The sequence below is a fragment of the Molossus molossus genome, unplaced genomic scaffold (assembly GCF_014108415.1).
Source record: "Molossus molossus isolate mMolMol1 unplaced genomic scaffold, mMolMol1.p scaffold_m16_p_5, whole genome shotgun sequence".
Classification (NCBI taxonomy): domain Eukaryota; kingdom Metazoa; phylum Chordata; class Mammalia; order Chiroptera; family Molossidae; genus Molossus; species Molossus molossus.
This window is the reverse complement of record NW_023425388.1, coordinates 26,985,961-27,004,413: the sequence shown is the minus strand read 5'-3', so window position 1 is coordinate 27,004,413 and position 18,453 is coordinate 26,985,961. Positions and strand designations below refer to the sequence as shown.

Genomic DNA, 18,453 nt, shown 5'->3' with positions numbered 1-18,453 from the left:
CTTCTGCCTGGATCGTCCCCACCCCCTTCTACTACCTGTCTTTTCAGACCTGGATCAAAAGTAGCCTCCCAAGTTTCCTTAGGCAGGTAGTCACCACCCCCACTCCCACCACACTTTGGTTGTACCTCAGATGCATACTGACTGTGCCATGTTGTTTGCCTGTTCATGTCTATTTCTTCTCTGTGAGTCTCTGAGCTCCCAGAAGAAAGGAATTAGACCTTATGGATCTGAATTCACCTTGGCCCAAAGAATAAATGAATAATTGAGAGTACTGTTAATTAATAACCACTTTTACTCAATTAAGTTTCTATAACTTAGAGAAAAGAGAAAAAATATTAAGAGGGAGAGGACTGTTGATACTTCAGAGCCTACACACTTTATCTCTGTTATCGCTGTAGACTGAGCAGCAGTTACCACCTAGGATGTGTCTGTAAGAATCCATTGCATGAATGACCTTGCTTACTGTGGGGATTCCCATACAGTACGACAGAGTGACTAGGAGGGTGAGTTCAAGAGTCAGGCTGCCTTGGTTTGAATCCTGACTCAGCCACTTACCAGCTGTGTGGCCTTGGGCAAGTTCCATCACTTCTCTTGATTCAGTTTCTTCACCTGTAAAATGGGAATAGCAATATTAGTCACCTCAGAGGTTTGTTGTGAGGATTTAATGAGTTAAACCATGTAGAACAGTGTCTGGCAAATGGTAAACATTTGATAAATGTCAGCACTTCACTTTTTCACTTCCTTTATCAGTGTTGCCCAAGGCTTGCTCATTGCATGTATGTGGATACAGATGGAAACTTCAGCCTAACCTACAAATTAGGGATGACAGCAACCAGGTAAATGGCTTGCTTTTCCCTGCTTCTCCAAGGAAAGAGGCTGATGAGCGGGATATGCACGGGACAAGTCAAAATAAGGCCAGACAGAAAAAGAAGTGAGGTACCATAGGTAACTGCATGTATTGTTAAAGGTGTAAAGCAGAGCTGGTTATAATCCTTCTCCTTTTTAGGAAATAACTGGTATGTATAAGTTTTTCTTCCCTCAGAGTGGAATGTGTATCTGCTTTATATTTATATGGCAGAGCATTTTCCCAAAGGGGAATAGAAGTAACAAAAAACAATAATAAAGCCCCATTTTGTAAAAATTGTATAATTTAAAATAGGCCTATTTTCTTGGGTGCACTGGAAGTGTGTTGCTTTTCAAAAAGGGCAGGTGGTCCCCAGCTCCCCTCCTACAAAAACAGCTCAAATAAGTTTGTAGCAGATGTTTTTATGTTGTTTGTTTTAACTCTTATTAACTAAATCCGAAGTGGTTTAAATTAAATGTAGACCAGACTGACTTTTTTTTGTCCCTGGAGAACTAAAATAGAATCTTTCAATTCTAAAGGCTTTTATTTTTTTCACTATTTTCTTCACTCAGACTCTCTCAGTTGTGCGAGTGGTCTCGGCACATTGTTTGGGGACCAGAGTCATTATAGCTCTTTCCTAACGTAGGTCAACACGGCCAAGAGACTGCTCTAGAAATGGCTTTGAATTTTTGAGAGGCTGATTGAATTCATGTGTTCTGTCTACTTAAGTCTCAAATGAATTGAAACAATTTTTAGTTGAAGAGTCAAATCCTCACTAGGAACGAGCCTCAGTGAAAGGCACACTGGTTCATTGCATGTTCTCCAGAGCCATGCCCACTCGCCCCCACCCGCCCCCAGTGCCAGACCTATAAGGCAGCAGACCTGTGTGGTGGGAACAGAAAGGAAATGCTTTAAAATGCTCTTCACATGATCTCATGGCACGTGGAAGGATGCTGTGGCCCGTTGTTTCCCTGAGCTGGAGACCAGCCGTCTGCACCTGTGAAGAATCAAATGCTGTGTCCTCTGAGTGCAGCCGCTGCCAGGTGGCTGTGAAATCCTGTGCCCTCTGCCTTGTTTTTCTAACTGGCTGGGATGCCCTGGCCAAGCACCAGGGCGTGTTTATTACATCCTCTCTGGGCTCAGAGTCATGAACACTTTTCAAGTAAAGAAGTGACACACATCTTGCCCAGGTCGTGTTTCTGTGACATCTGGCAGGCCTTCCACAAAAACACTTTCAGGAGGAAAAGGAAGAGAATGACAAAGACAACTGAAACCATATTACCATCCTCATCCTGGCTGTGGAAAAACATCCTGCAAAATAGAAGCTGGATAGCTGAGTTATGCCTTTAACTTGCAAATCAAGACTAAAAAATTTGGGGCTCATTTTACAAGAGGAAGGACCTGTGACTTAAAATCACAAATTCCCCAAAGAGAGTGAAGGTAGATAAAACTTTGGTAGGTTCAATGTCTTTGAGGATTTATTTTCTCAAGTATTGGTTGATGCCAGGCCGCTCCTGCTTAGTACTATAGAACTGTCATCAGTTAGAGATGATTTTTTTTATCCCAAAATGAAAATAGCTTTATTTTTTAAAAATATATTGTAAGAAGGTTACATGCTAATTGTAAATAATATGAATAATAAGCTTCTAGCATGGTATAAAGAAAAAAAATTTGTATATATAAAATATACTTTCAAATAACTGCTGATATTCCATACCCTCCCTTCTTCAATGGTAGAGGGTTGAGCTGCTGATTCTTTCTGGGTGCAAGACCCAGTGCTGGTGGTGGGGACACAGAGAGCAGAGACACGGTCCCTGCCTCAAGGAACGCACAGTGAACAGGGATGAGGGAGACGTACAGGTGATTCCATTTTCATTTGGTGCCCGTTGCTCTGACTTCTGAACTGGATCAAAAAGGAAGCAAATGACCCCGCACAAGGGAGTTTGGGAATATGTTATAACCTGGGCTGGTGGGATAGTGGGGTTATGTCAGGGGCGGAGGAAGAGGATATCCACAGAAGCAAGGGCAGGACGTCGGAAAGCCCTGTTGTCTTCTGGAAACAGCGTCTGGAGCCCTGAATGCAGAGGGACAGGGATGAGGCTGGAGGACAGACTGGGCCAGATCATGAAAACTCCTCATCGATTTGCAGACAGTTCCTGTCTTCTACCTTCTCTCTCCAAGAGTATTCATTACTGGTACCCAGATGACCTAGGAACAGTATTTTGTTTCCCTTCATGGTACAGACAAGTAAGTGAATACTGTGTACCTCAGTTCCTAGGAAACCAAAGAGCCGGGTAAAAGGACAAAAAGTCCCACAACTAGTTGCAAACCTAGAGGAGTAAATAATGGTTACAGAAGGTACATGTTGCAACAATTCTCAACAATGTCTTTAATTACTAGCTGGAATTGAGACCAACTAACCAAATCCGCTGAGGGCTTGCAGGTCCTAGGAGAGCCAGCAGCTTGGCAAACCCCACGACGCCGCAGCAGTGCCCAGAAGGAGCCTCTGCCCGGCCAGCTGCCCCTTAGGACTCACGCCAGGAATGGGCAGCCTGGTTCTCACCCATCGGATCTTCCTGTCCGCAGAGGGACACAGTCTGACTTCCTCTCGCCAGGGCCTGTGAAGGAAGTAGGCCTGTGCTTGCCCCCAGCAAAGCAGAAGGTTTCCACCCAGTGACAGCCCCTTCTAGCCCTGAGTCAGTGAATGAACCCTGGAAGGACCACCAGCCATTGGCCACAGAGGGGTTGAGAGGATAAGGTACTTGCTAATTCCAGCTCAAATCCTGCTGCTCTTCTCAGATGGCAGCACAGTCTTTGCCCCCTGCCCGCGCACCCCCTCAGATTTAAGTCACTTGGTACCAGTCTGCTATTTCCAACTGCCACCATCTGCATTTCTTTGCCTGCGGCTTTCAACTTCACAAGCCACTTGCTAGCATACAGGATAGATGTGTGAGACACTAGCGCTGTCCCCAGCAGCCTTCAGCCAATGAGGGGTACTTGTACCTCAACGCCCTCACACCCACCCCTGCAAGTGAGAGAGCTTTTCCTCAAAATTCCCAAGCGCCCTTTCTGAGCTACTTCCCTTCTCCGCCTCACCCTTTCCTCCCCTACTGGTCTCCTGCAGTTTCCAAATAAATTATTTGCACTCAGATCATCTCAGGGTCTGTCTGTTCCTGGAGAGTCTAATTCAAGGAGGCATTTCCATACTCTCCCAGGGAATTGCAATTTTTCCCTTGCTCTGAGCCCTTGGGAGTATACATCTGCAACACGGAGGTCAGCACCTGACTTTCTTCTGGTCACATTTGCTTTCCATTCATTCAGTGTATGAACACACACACTCCCAACCCACCGTAAGCACTGGGACAGAAAGAACTGTCCATGTAAGACAAGTCCAACCTGCCCTGGCCAGTTTGGCTCAGCGGTTAGAGCGTCAGCCCAAGGGCCAAAAATTCTCGGGTTTGATTCCGGTCAAGAGCCTGTAACTTTGTTGCGGTTCGGACCCCAGCCCTGGTCAGGGTCCTGAGGGAGGCAACCAATCAATGTGTCTCTTTCACATTCATTCTCTCTCTCTCTCTCTCTCTCTCTCTCTCCCCCCCCCCACTCTGACGGAAAATAAATGGAAAAACTATCCTTGGGTGAGGATTTAAAAAAAAGAAAGAAAAGTCCAACCTGTAGAGAATTTTTATGAGTTATTTTGGGCCAAATACAACAATTTCCAGGAAGCAAAATCTCAGTAAGTTGAGAACATGCTCCAGAGAATGGCAGTTTTGCAGCTCATTTTATACATCACCATCAAAGGAAAACACATAAGGAGGGTTACATGAAATGCATTGGTGGTAGATCCAGGGGGCAGGAGAAAGCAAAGCAGGGAAATCTCTGAGATTGGATAAAGAGTAAAATGGATACTTGTATTAGTAAATGGCAGCTGGTAACATGGCAGGTTGTGTTTTAGGAGGGCCAGGAAAGCGATAGGCATTGTGTTCCAGCCACGGGTAGTGGCTACTGGTTTTCAGGATATGTCAGTCTGCTTCCTGACAAATGTGTGTGGTCCTCAGACCAGCAGCACTGGGCATTACCTGGGAACTTGAATCCAAATCTATAGTTTTTTGTTTGTTTTATTAATTAATTTATTTTTGTTACAGATGTTTCTTTTTTTTCCCAGCAGACACCCTCCTCCCTACCCCCCCGCCCAAGCATTGTTGTCCATGTCCATTGGTTATACATATATGCATATAAGTTCTTTGGTTTATCTCATCCCTCCCCCCACCACCCCCCTTCTCTGAGATTTGTCATTCTGAACTGTACTCCTTTCTATGTCTCTGGGTCTGTTTTGTTCATCAGCTTTTTTTTTGTCATCCTTGGGTGATATGTAGGCACATGAAAGTGTAAGAGGCAAGGGTCCAAGCCCTACAGGGTTTACCTGCTCTAGAATCCCCCAGGGCTTTATCAAAAAGTTTAAGTTTGAATTGATTTCATAGTGAATAGGAGTTGGGAACTTGATACCAGTTCACATGGACCAAGCTAAATCCCCTAAAGTATATCTGACAGTTGGCTAATCAGCAATGAACTGTCTCATTGAAATAGTAATGTTAGAAATAGTAATAGTAATAGAAGTTCTTAGTATTAACCATGAATATGTGTAGATAACACACACAAAATTACACTGAGAGGTTATCTTGACATCAGTGTATTTCTTGTTAAGTAACAAATAAATTTAAAGTCGATAGAGGTATTTAAGATTAATCAATTTGAGATGACTGGAAAATACATGTTCCCAAAGCATGAGTAAATAGAAACAATCTAGGTCATGTTTCCCAACTTCAGTGGATACAGAGCCTATCGTTTTCACATATCTGGCACTTCACCCAGAGAAGTCAAAAACAAACTTTCCTAACTAGCCCACATCATTAAATCTGGATTTGCTAAGTGTGGTTGATTTCAGAACTCCCTGGGTTATGCTAAATCCTGCTGCTCTCTTCCTTCTCCCTGGCTCTTCCTTCTTGTGCTGCGGAGGGCAAGGTTCCTTCAGCTCCAGGATGGCATTCCCCCTGTGATCCTTCTCTCATGCAAAAGTCCGTTAGTCCCTTTCCTCACTCAGAACTGGACTGGGAGTTGAAAGAAGTGTTTTCAAGTCCCTGGTTCATCTTACCCTGGTGACCTTGACAAGGGTGACCTTGAGGGAGAGGGGTCAGAGTGCTGTCAGAGCCTCAGATTGCCCAGAATAAAGGATGAGCAGGGCCCAAGGTCCTTTCCAGCTCTGACATGCTTTCATTCTTTAATTATATTATATACACATTTTTTTTCCCTGTTTGTTCCTTTAAGAATTAATCCTACTCAAGAATATTTTCTTTAGCTAGCTGGAGATAAAAAGAAATATTTTATTTAATAAACAAACACGTGGCCAAATGCAATGCTGAGGAGATAATCATTCATCACGTATCTTCATAATTTCCCCCCCTTCCTCTGAGTGTCATTCAACAATGACAATCGGCTTATTCTGTTGGGGTTCTGCTTTCGGGTATGGTTTGATAGCTTTGGTTTGTTGTGGGGAGGAGACATTCTCCTGCAGCTACCTTCATGTAAGTGAACTAGATAAAGCAAGACTGCCTTTCAATAAATAGTGTTGCCCATCCCCCACCACCACCCAAAAAAAACAAACAAATCACTTCCCAGAGCCCATCTTCTTTATGAGAGTTCCACATTCCCAAAGCACTATTTGGTCACCAACTCCTTCTCCTTGTGACCGGTAGGTACAAATTAAATTGGCAAAGAAAGAGAAAACAGGCTCCCTTAGAGAGTGAGAATGGCCTTAAAGTCAACATGCACAGATTTTTTTAAACCTGTCCTGTAGATACAATGGAAATAGTAGATATAATGGCCTGACTCCTCTATTGAGAAATGGCAAGATTAAACCATGCTATGTTAGGAATGTGCCCCCTTGCCATGCATATGTTGAAAGCTAACCCCAAGGTGAGATATTGGGTGGTGGGGTCTTTGGGAGGTAATTAGGTCATGAGAGTGGAGCCCCCATGAGCAGAATTAGTGCCCTTATAATAGGGCCCCACGAAATCTCCCATGCCCCTTTTCTCCAGGGACCCAAGCACCAAATCTGCCAGCACTATGCTCTTAGACTTCCCAACCTCCAGGCTGTGAGAAATACACGTTTGTTGTTTATAAGGGACCCGGTATGTGATATTTTGTTATAGCAGCCTGAAAGGACTAAGACAAACCATAAGTCCATTCAAGATCTCAACATAACCCTATCTAGAAATCCTAAAAGGTTGTTTTATTTATTCTCATAGTTTATATAAAAGTGAGCTCACAAATAAGTGGAAAGCAATTTGGAAGGTAATTAATCTTTTTCCAGGCTAGTATATTTCAAATTTCTTCATTTGAGCACACCCTGGCTAAGCATACCTTCAAAATCCTATCCTATTCGTTGCAATTTGTTTGCATAGTTTTATTTACTTATTTATGTATGACCTACTTACTTCCAGAAAGCAGTTAAGGCAGTTCAAAATGAAAACATAGTTGATCTATGACCAAAAACAAACAAACAAACAAAAAAACACTTGTCCAAAGCAAAATCCAGGAACGTTGAAATGGAGCATTGGAGGGATGGGGAGAGAGGTACAACCCAACCAAATAAACAAAAACACCTACATCAAACTCTCCTAAAGAAATTGCCAATCTTGGGCAAGGTGTATGCTTTTGCAAACTGTATTTTTTCCATTTAATTCTCCCTTATAAGTAATAAAATAATAATACCCTTCCAAATATTTCTGTCTAACATATTTGGGGAGTTACATCTCAGCTACCATGAACAAATCTGGCTATTTCTTTTGAAAATAAGTAGATGCAAAGAAAGATAGACATCTTGTATTTAATTATATAATGAGTAAATTATGTCATGTAATGAGTAAGTTATGGAAAGTTCAATTGTAACTGATGTATAGTTCCACTGAGTTAAATCTTACCATATTGTTAATGAGCACAAAGTACTTTTTTTTTTTTCCTGGCAAAAGGTTCAAACACAATTTATTTTTCTTCCTTTCTTTTTTTCTTTCTTTCTATTTCTTTTCTTTCTTTTTGGTCCCATAATCAGCATCTTTCTTCAAAATCATTTCCATGATTGGGCCAGAAGCTCTGTGGTTGCTTTTTTTCTGTTATTCTGTGATTACACCACATTTGCTAAACAGATATTATGTGATTTAAGATGGGCTGCTTCTCTGAGTTCTCTAAGAATGTTTCAATGTTAGAGTCCCCAATGGTCTTTCAAAAGTTGGCTTAATTGAAGCAAAAGAAATAGTGGAACCATTGTTTGTTGTAATCAATGAAACATCATTTACATGAGGAGGCCACGGTGTGATGGGAGAAGAAATTCTGGCTCAGTATTATTTATTCTGGGTCCCTTGAGCCCACACAAAAGATTTACCTTTAAGGGGCTAAGTTCCCAAGCCCCCAGTTTTTAGAGAGTAAATCTGAACTGTAGGACTTCTAAATCTTTTATCAAATCACAAAGTAATATTATGTTCAAAGGTCAAATTAGTTGGACTTCAAGCTTTAAGGGCTGTAAGCATTTGTGGGGGGTGGTCAATGCAAAGAAAAGATGCTGGGAAATAAACTCTCAGCACAAACAGAGAAAGATGTGGGGTTTCAAACATAAATATGACCACACTAAATGCTATTTTGGGGAAAATAACCTTAAATCAGAAAATTTTATTTGACGACAGACCATGTCCGGTTTTCTGCCTTTTAAAAAAATAAATCATACTACAAGCATAATTTATTTGGTGATATTATTGTCTCTAATAGCAAGGCATAAAGATAAGCTACCTTTCACATTCTCTGATTTCTGTTTTGAATCCCAAGTCCATTTTATTCAAACATCTTTTTGAGGAAGACATAGTAAGACCCGTGTTCAAACAAAAGCCATTATTGCTTCATAAATACAAAAAAATTATACCTGTATTGTTGTTTTTTACAAGGGTGGGGTTGACTTGAGCATCCTGTGCCCAATGCATAGTTGAACTGAATCCAGCTGATTCTTAATTTTTACCATGTTACAAAATTTGAGGCTCATTCAAAACAAAGGATACATCTGTTTTCATCCATGTTTTTTTTTTATTTTTCTTACTGGGACTTATTTTAAAAATTGTTTTACCTAGACAGTATTGTTCTACTAGGCATGATTTATTACTTTCCTATGTGCCCACAGAAACTATGAGTTCCTGAAATTATGCCAACTGAATCAACAATAATAAGAAAAGAATGGAAACTTATTCCATTTACACTGATGAATTAATCATTTAGAATATGTAAATATGTTTAAATTCTGATCGCATTTTTATTTATCAATGGAAAGAAAAATATGTTTAATTACTGGAGCTGATAAATTTTAAAAACTGAGGCATGATCAGAGAATAAGAGAAAGAATTGAGGAATGTGACCTTTTGGAATGCTATTTTAAAAATCAGCTCAAAATTGGAAATTTATCTGCCTAAGAGAGACTTTAACAATGTTTTTTTGTTTGTTTATTCTCTATTCCACACAAATAGAGGATCTCAGGGAGCTTGCCCTCTCAGTGTCTGTTAAAGAATTACGGAATATAATGAACATAACAGTCTGAGGAATACGGTAGACCCAGAAACATGGAAGTAGGGCACAGACTGACATCCCTCAGAAGAGGGGCTGGGGGGTGGGAAGAGATAAACCACAGAACTGATATGCATGTATGCATGACCAATGGACATGGACAACTAATCCGGGGAAAGGGCGGGGGTGGGGTGGGGAGGGGGGGTGCCAATGGGGTAAAAAAGGTGAAATATCTGTAACAAAAAAATAAATACAAAATTAAAAAAAAAAAAAGAATTATGAAATCTGAACTTTTAAACATGATAAACTAACATTTGATGACTACTTACTTTGCAAGTATTTTGCATATATTTTTATGCTAACATTTTAAGGCTAGAAGTGCATTTCCTTGTCTGGGTAGCATACATTTTAAATAATAAAATTTATTAACTGTATAATTATTTTAGAATTTATATGTTACTGGATAGCTTGACCATCACGGCCTTGCCTACTCCATTAGCATTTTGTGGAATTGAAAATGTTAGAATATTTTTACTTCAGACACAAGAAAAGATTGAAAAAGCTTGGAAAATAATTGCAAAGGGAAAAAGAGCTAGCTAGCTACAGGTAGTAAGTAAAATTGGGTTCAGGTCACTAAGAAAATCTTAAGTTATATAGTGTCTTGACTTAATAATGTTCCATTTTTAAAAAAGGAAACAGGTTTTCTCAGTAAAGTGAGCATATTTCACCTTTAGGTAAACTTTTTTGGCAGGTTACCAAAATACTGGTCCCTATTTGCTTACACTGAACCAGTTGTGGAGTTTTGGATATTTCCAGAACCTTTGAACTTTTATCAGTTCACAAAATATGTTAACTGGGAAAAGTTGAGACTAGATTGCGTCTGAGACAGCCTGGTTTTAGTTTTTGTGATAATTCAAATATGCCTTCTTTGGCATTTGGTATTTTTGACCCTCAAGTAAAGAACAGCTAACGCCGTTTAGCATTCCCATGTGCCAGGCGTTGTTCCAAATGCTGTTTCTGACCTGTGGGATCCTCACAACCGCTACAAGGCAGGCACTACTCTTAACCTGTTTTGTAAAGTGAGCCGTGGAGGTAAGTGACTTGCCCACGGTCCGGGACTGGCTAGTCTCAGTGCCAGGATTCACACCTCTGAAGAAGGTTCTGAGCACACCCTGTAAGCACCACACTACGGCCCGCAGGAAGAGGCTCAGCGGTGAGGGTTCACATGGTGTTGTCACATTTCTGTTTTCTGAGGGTGGGGTTTTCGCTGTGAATATTTATCCAAAGAAGATCTTTCACGTTTATTGACAACTTGAACACCCACCAGTCTCATTTGCCTAGCTAGTCTCTCACTTGCCAATTCTACTTTACCTGCCGCAAAGAAAGCCTCCGCAAAGCCAAACTCTTTACAGCTCCATTTTTCAAGGGGAGATTTGGGGCGGTGGAACAATTTAGGATGTTGCTAGGAGAAAGAGCTGTCAGTCTCTCGGTGGGGGCAGTGGAGGGAGGCCTGCGCAGTGACTGAGGCGGAGAGATGTCACGTTGCTCAGACGGACTGCAGAACCCACCCGAAAAGCAGTGCAGGCAGGTCTCTGGTGACTCTGGGATCTTCTAAAAAGAGTGACCAGCCCTGGCCGGTTTGGCTCAGTGGTCAGAGCCTCGGCCGGTGGACCGGAGAGTCCTGGGTTCGGTTTCCGCTAGGGGCACATAGCTTATTTGCTCCCAGCCCCAGTTGGGGTTGTGTGGGTGGTGACCACTCGATGTGTCTCACTCACATCAATGTTTCTCTCTCTCTCTTCCTCTCTCCCTCTCACTCTATCTGAAGATGAATGCAAAAATGTCCTCGGGTGAGGATAAAAATAATAATAATAATAAAATAAAAAGTAAATAAAAAGAGTGACTAAACTCTTCAGTCAGTAGAACATTTGAAATTTTATTTTAAAGATTAATATCTCAAACTCTGAACAGACAGAATAGTGGGTACCAAAAGCCTTCCAGTACAACAGGACAGGAATTCAGGGGCCTTCCAGGGAACGTGCCCAGAGCGAAGAGGGAGAAGCGCAGGGGAGGGGCGCGCAGAGGCCTTTATTGGTATTGCTAATGTTCTATTTCACTATTTAAACTATATTTATATATATATATTCTTCCACATGTAGCATATATCTCATAATGTCAAAAACAAACAAACCCCAAACCCTTAAACTGTGTGCCATAGTATGTGCCATATAGTATGTCCGGTACTGAGAACAGTAATATTTATAATATAATAAACACTGGAGCTCTACCAAGTAGCTTATTTTTTTAATTCATTGATATTTCTTATCTCATGAGATCTTATTCAAAATAATATGTATAATACCAATTGATTGCTGCTATTTAAAGAAACCATTTGCTCTATGCCAAGCCCTTTGTAGGTAATTACTTCATTATTCTTCAGAACAGTATTATGAAGTATTTGTGTCAGCTCAGATAAGTTTGGTAACAGCGTACTCGACTGAAGTTGATTTCAATAATAAGAATATTTATTATGTCATATAATAAGAAGTCTGGAAGACATGATGGGTTCAAGTTTCATTGAAAAGTTTTATAATGTCGACAAGAACCCTTGATAACAAGACTCTTTCCATCCTCTCTCCACTATGCTCAGTATATTGACTTGGCCCCAGAAACATGCTCCTTCATGTTTTCAAGGTGGCTGCCACAGACCCAGGCAGTATATGAGATACAGCAGTGTCTGGTTAAAGAATAGTCATATGTCCTTCCATATAACCCTCTTTATTTGGGAGGAAAATTTTTTCCATTAGTTTCTCACCACAGAAAACTTCACCTCAGGTCCAAATGTCAAGGATAAAGTTAAATGTCCATCCCCTAGTTACAAATGAGACTGAGAAATTGAATAGCTATCATTTTCACTCAGGGAAGGGTGGAGGTTCTACCCATAAGAAAGAAGGTGATTGGGTAAGGTATGACTGTTGATAGGCAATCAGAAGATCCTGCCCCTGGACTGCTAGCCCCAACTCACAGATGAAGATGCTGAGGCTCAGAGTAGTTAAATATTATTAAATGCTCAATATTACACAGCTAATAAAAACACAGCCAGAAATTATTTCAAGTTTTTCTTAATATAAAGCCAACCATACCAAATAAATTTATCAGTACAGCCATTCCCCCAAAGGAGGTAGGGAGATTAAACAATCCTATTTTGCTGAAAAGTATTAGGTTTCCCCACCTCATGGTTCCAGAGCTGTGTCCAGGAGTGGTGGGGTGTGATTTTCAACAATCCACAGTACTCCGTGCCAAGCAGCACACTAAACATGGAAGGTACAAAGATGAACATGACATGCCCAGCCTTTGAGGAGCACACCAGGGAGAGTGAGACAGATTGACACATAAATTGCAGACAAAGATGTCAGAGCTGTCGTGAAGATACATCAGAGGTCTGAGGAGCACAGAGGCAGGAGCAAGCAACTTTGGCTGGGAAGCTCGGGAAGGGTACAGAAGAGGTGCCATTCGAACTGGTTTAGAGATGTTCATAGGAGTGTTTGAGGAAGAGCAGGGGAGGACGAGCTCTCAGTAGCCAAAGGTTTGCTCTACTGGGAGACATCTGTTTCTAATAGAAGCTAGGTGTGAAGATTGGGAGAGAAAGAGAAAAAGACTTTAGGGGTGTTCTTTTAAAAAATTGTTAACAAGCACCTAGTCACAAAATCTCCCAAAAGAAGCAGATTTCAACATGTCCAGTAACAACACCACTTCATAAATGTTTTACCAAGCATATCAGGATCTATTTTAGAAGAATTTGCAGATAGGTTTCTCTTTGGCTTTCTCATGATTATAGTCCTCATTCAGGGAGCTTTCTAACCCAGTGTCCCAAACCAAATAGATCCCTTTAAAAAAAAAAAAAAGGCATTACTCTAACATCTCTGTTTTTAAAATTATTTATTTATTTTTAAATTAATTAATTTATTTTTGGCTTATGTGGAGAACAAAGAAAGGAAAAAAAACAGATTTCAAAATATTTCATGTTACTCCCATTTTTCATATTCCGCTGTAGACAATTGAGTTGTAAAAAGCAAATAGCTGTCACCAGTTGCCAGTCGCCAGTCTTCAATCTGTACACCCAAGTTGGGTCATGTATACAGAATAATGTATAATGAGAAGAAGAATTAATATGTGGATGAAAAGCAGTTAAAGCTCACATGCATTTGGATGTACAGTCATCCCCTTGTATCTGTGGGTTCAGCATCTTGAGCTTCAACTAACCAAGAATTAAAATAAAACTTTTTAAGTGTTCCTTTGTTGTTGACCTGCACTGTGCATTAGGCCTGTGATAGTTGCGTCTGTACTGAACACGTATAGACTATTTTTTCTCGTTATTATTCCCTAAATAATACAATATAACAACTATTTATATAGCATTTACATTGTATTAAGTCATGTAGAGATTATTTAAAGTGGTATCTCAGGCGGTCTTGGAACCAATCCCCCTCGAATACCAAGGAACAACTATATAGAAACGTGCTGAAGAAAGAAAATCTCTAAAGGCAGTAAGAGAATCTGCTCTTGGTGGAAAGTAGAGGGAAAGACCTACTGGAAGATGTGCTGGAGACTTAAACTCAAACCAAATTCCACCTGACCTTGGAAAAGTCGAATTTATACTCTCAACACGATAGTAATGGCTTAGTGGAGTCATGTCTTAACAGGATAGAATATCTATCAACTCTGTAGCTATAACTTTCCAGTTTGAAATGCCTTTCAACTCTGACCAAATAAAAGCAGATATTTCTCTTTTATAGGAAATCCATAAAGATCTGAGGTCAGTGGATTGACCTATCTATCTATCCATCTATCTATCCACCTCGCAGATTTTATATTTGCAAATTCACCTCCTCACTGACATGCTTGTGACCCCAAGTCAACACTTGAGGCTCTTCTGAGGTCAGTGAACAAGCTGAGTTGCCTGACACACAGGTTCCCAGCTGAGACTGAACAAGTCAATGCTCGGTCTTCTCATTTCAGCTTTCTTCTTGTAAACAAGTGTCTATTCTTTGGGGGTCCTATTTAGTGCCACACTTTTCTCTTTTTTATGCTTTTTTTTTTGGTGATTTCACTGTTTAAAATACCCCCAAAATGTAGTGTTGAACTACTCTCTGGTGTTGTTAAGTGCAAGGAGGCTGTGATGTGCCTTACGGAGAAAATCCATGTGATGCACAAGCTTCGTCCATGCATGAGCTAAAGCGCTGTTGGCTCTGAGTTCAATGTTAATGAATTAACAACATGTATTAATTAAGATGACTTTAAATAGAAACACATAAAACAAGGCTTTGTATTGATGAAAATGTGTGGTCAGAGACTTGCAGGAACACAAGTCTGGATTTCTCTTAGAAGCAATGTTTCAGTATCACTAATTCAGTGTTTGAAGTGACTTTTTAGAGCAGAGAGAGAGAGGGAAAGGGAGAGAGAGAGAGAGAGAGAGAGAGAGAAAATGATATATCATCATATACACCAGCAATGTGCGTCTACTAAGCAAGCCATCTAAGGTGAAATAATTTTCCACCTACTCACCAACTGTAGAGTGACCAATGGCCTCAATCTGCCTTTGACTGAGGGCTTTCCCAGGATGAGGGACTTTCAAATGGTAAAACTGGGGAAATTACAGGACAAGTTGAAGAAAATTAGTTTTCCTCCTCCAGAGTTTCTCAAAGCCAAAAAATTGGTGTGGGGGGATAGACCCATAAAAACCCATCAACTTTTTCTCTAGAGCTAGTAACCCACCATGTTAAGAAAGAGACTCATGGGATGAACACACCCCCAAGCAGTTAAGCACCACTGTTCCCACTCAGGCCCCTGAGGGCTCCTAAGCCTGCACCCCGCAAAGCCCCCTGGAGAAAGCGCTGAGGAGGAACATTTCTGGTGGCCCTCACAAGTATCCCCGGTGTGCAGAGACTTCAGAGTTGAGCTGTGAAGAAATGTAATGATTTTGTCATTACAAATTTTTTAAAAAGCAGTAAATAATAATAATAATAAAGAATAACACGTGTTGGATAAAATATTCTCATGCAGGCACCCAAATATGTTATTTTCTATTACTGGTTTGTAAATTGATAAAGGATAGAAGAGAAAAACATGTGGATTTTAGCAGCAAATCTACATTTCTTAAATCAGCAAATTCTCAAAATTTTAGAATTTTTGGGACTCTATACAGGGGTAGGCAAAAGTAGGTTAGTAATAATAATATATAATACAATAATAAGTAAATAATATTACAAGAATAAACTCCCTGTACCCACAACTGTAAACCTACTTTTGCCCTCCCCTGTATAGACTAGTGATTCTCAACCCTGGCTTCAAATTAAAATTATCTGGGAAGATTAAAAAATTCTTATGCCTGGACCACACCCAATTCAACGACATTATATAGGAATGGGGAGGGGAGGGCTTAGCAGACACTGGAATTGTTCTAAAAGCTTCCTAAGTGATTTTAATGCGCAGCCAGGCTTGGGAACCACTCACAAGAAGAATAGTGTTGAGGAAGGTCTCGGGAAAGGTCAGCAGAGAAGAAAGGGAACCATAATCAATTGGTGATGCCATGTGGGCGCAAGGAGAGGAGGGTTGCCGCACCGAGGCTGCACTGAGCGGGCTGTTTCAGCCCAGGCCAGGTGGAAACATTCAGACTGGAATCAGGCCGACCCTGATTCAGCCTCGCTCACTGTGACTCTCTCAGCTCTGTGACCCTGGTCAAGTGATTGGCCCTCCTGTCATCAGTACCCATTCTGATGCTCATTTTGCAAGGTCGTTGCAAGGATTAAGTGAGGAAGCATATGCCAAGTACCTGGCTCATAGCGGGTACTTTATAAAGGGAAATTATTGTCGTCATAACCAGGTACCCACACTTTCATTTTTGACCACTTTCTGAGTTATATTCTGTTATCCTAACAAAGAATAACAAAGGCGATGTATGAGATAAAAGTAGCAGTATTGTGAAAACAAAAACAAACAAATTGATAAAAAGGAATGGAATGGCCAAGGCAATTTTGCAAGCATGTAATCTAGTTCAGGGGTCGGCAAATTAGTGCCTGTGGGCAAATCCAGCCATACCCATTTAATGACTTATTGTCTGGAACTGTTTTCCCACAACTGAGACCATATAGCCAACCAAGCCGAAAGTATTCACTGTCTGGTCCTTTACAGAAAAAGTTTGCTGACCTTTGATTTTAGTGCATCAATTCTCAGTGTGATCCATGGCCCCCTGAGGTCCCTCCAGGGGACCTGTGAGGTCAAAGCTATTTTCACAATAATACGTATACATCACTGACCTTTTCCACTGTGTTAACATTTGCACCGAAGGGACGAAAGCAATGATGGGTCAAACTGCTGGTACCTTAGCACAAATCAAGACACCAAAATGTACACATAGCTATATTCCTCACCACCACACACTCGCAGGGAAAAGAGAAAAAAGCCAGTTTCACTTAACTTAGGGTTACTCAGCCTTGGTTGTAGGGGCATGTTTAGCAGCACCTCTGGCTTCTACCTACTAGATATCTACCAGCCCTTCCTCCCTTTCCCCAGCTGTTAAAACATATATATATTTAAATTTCTTGATTTTAACTTACTATATGGTAAATATCAATAGGTATAATTCAGATAAATAAAAACTCTTTGGGGGTCTTCTATAATTTTTAAGAGAGTAAAGGGATCCTGCGACCAAATAGTTTGAGAACTGCTGGTCTATTTTGTATTTCTAGAGTATTTACGATGTTTTGGTCACCAAATCAAAAATAATTAAATGAAATAACCATAAAACTGATAATGAACAAGATATAGAAAAAAGGAGTGGAACCCTGACCGGTTTGGTTCAGTGGTTAGAGCGTCGGCCTGCGGTCCGGAGAGACCCGGGTTCGGTTCCCGCTAAGGGCATGTACCTCAGTTGCAGTTTGTCCCCGGCCCTGGTTGAGTCGTGCGGGAGATAACTACTTGATGTGTCCCTTTCACGTCGATGTTTCTCTCTCTCTCTCTTCCTTTCTCTCCCTCCCACTCTATCTGAACAAAAAATGGAAAAATGTCCTCCGGTGAAGATAAAAAAATAAAGAAAAAGAGAGTGGAAAAACATGTGCATGGTTGGGTTTGGGATTTTTGACAAGAGGGGCTGGGGTATAGCCTGTGAGGACACAGCTGTAGAAACAGAGAGGGCACTGTGACCTTAAGCAAGTTAGTTTACTATCCATGCCTCAGTTTCCTCCTTGTGAAATGGCATTTGATCACAGTGGAACAGTGAGAATTATACCCCACCCCACCCATCATTTGACATTGTTTCTATAAATACTGACTATTCTCTAGTTTCAGGAATGGTTAAGCTGTTTGGAATGGATTAAGCTGTTCTGACATCATGGAGAGGTTTTCTTGGAGACCCTGGGAAACTGAGGAACATGTTACAAGAAGAGCAGGCCCAGGAGATAAGGCAGCCCAGAGCCTAGATCAAGGACAGAACCTATCTGAAGGGAGACAGCATTCTGGGATCAATCTTGGCAAGGACAATGGAAAAAAGGCAGACCCTGGGAACTCACTAACTTCTAATTTTCCCCACCCACTAGCCCTATATGAGAGTTTGTTTAAAATGAAGTGTCACCTCTCCAAACAGGACATACAAATGGCTAAGAGACATATGAAGAAATGCTCAACATCACTAATCATCAGAGAGATGCAAATTAAAACAACAATGAGGTATCACCTCATACCTGTCAGAATGGCCGCCATCAACAAATCATCAAACAACAAGTGTTGGCAAGGGTGTGGAGAAAAGGGGACTCTAGTGCACTGCTGGGGGGAATGCAGACTGCTGCAGCCACTATGGAAAACAATGTGGTGTTACCTCAAAAAATTAAAAATTGAACTTCCATTTGACCCAGTGATTGAAATATACCCTAAGAAGCCTGAAACACCAATGAGAAAGAATATATGTACCCCCATGTTTGTAGCAGCACTATTTACAATAGCTAAGATCTGGAAACAGCCCA

At 40.9% G+C, this 18,453-nt stretch overlaps 1 protein-coding gene across 1 annotated transcript in view; it reads left to right on the top strand.

The window, feature by feature from the left end:
- Positions 1-18,453, top strand: part of VEPH1 (ventricular zone expressed PH domain containing 1) — a 229,245-nt gene that overhangs the window by 89,521 nt on the left and 121,271 nt on the right. The gene's annotated exons all lie outside the window — the stretch shown is intronic.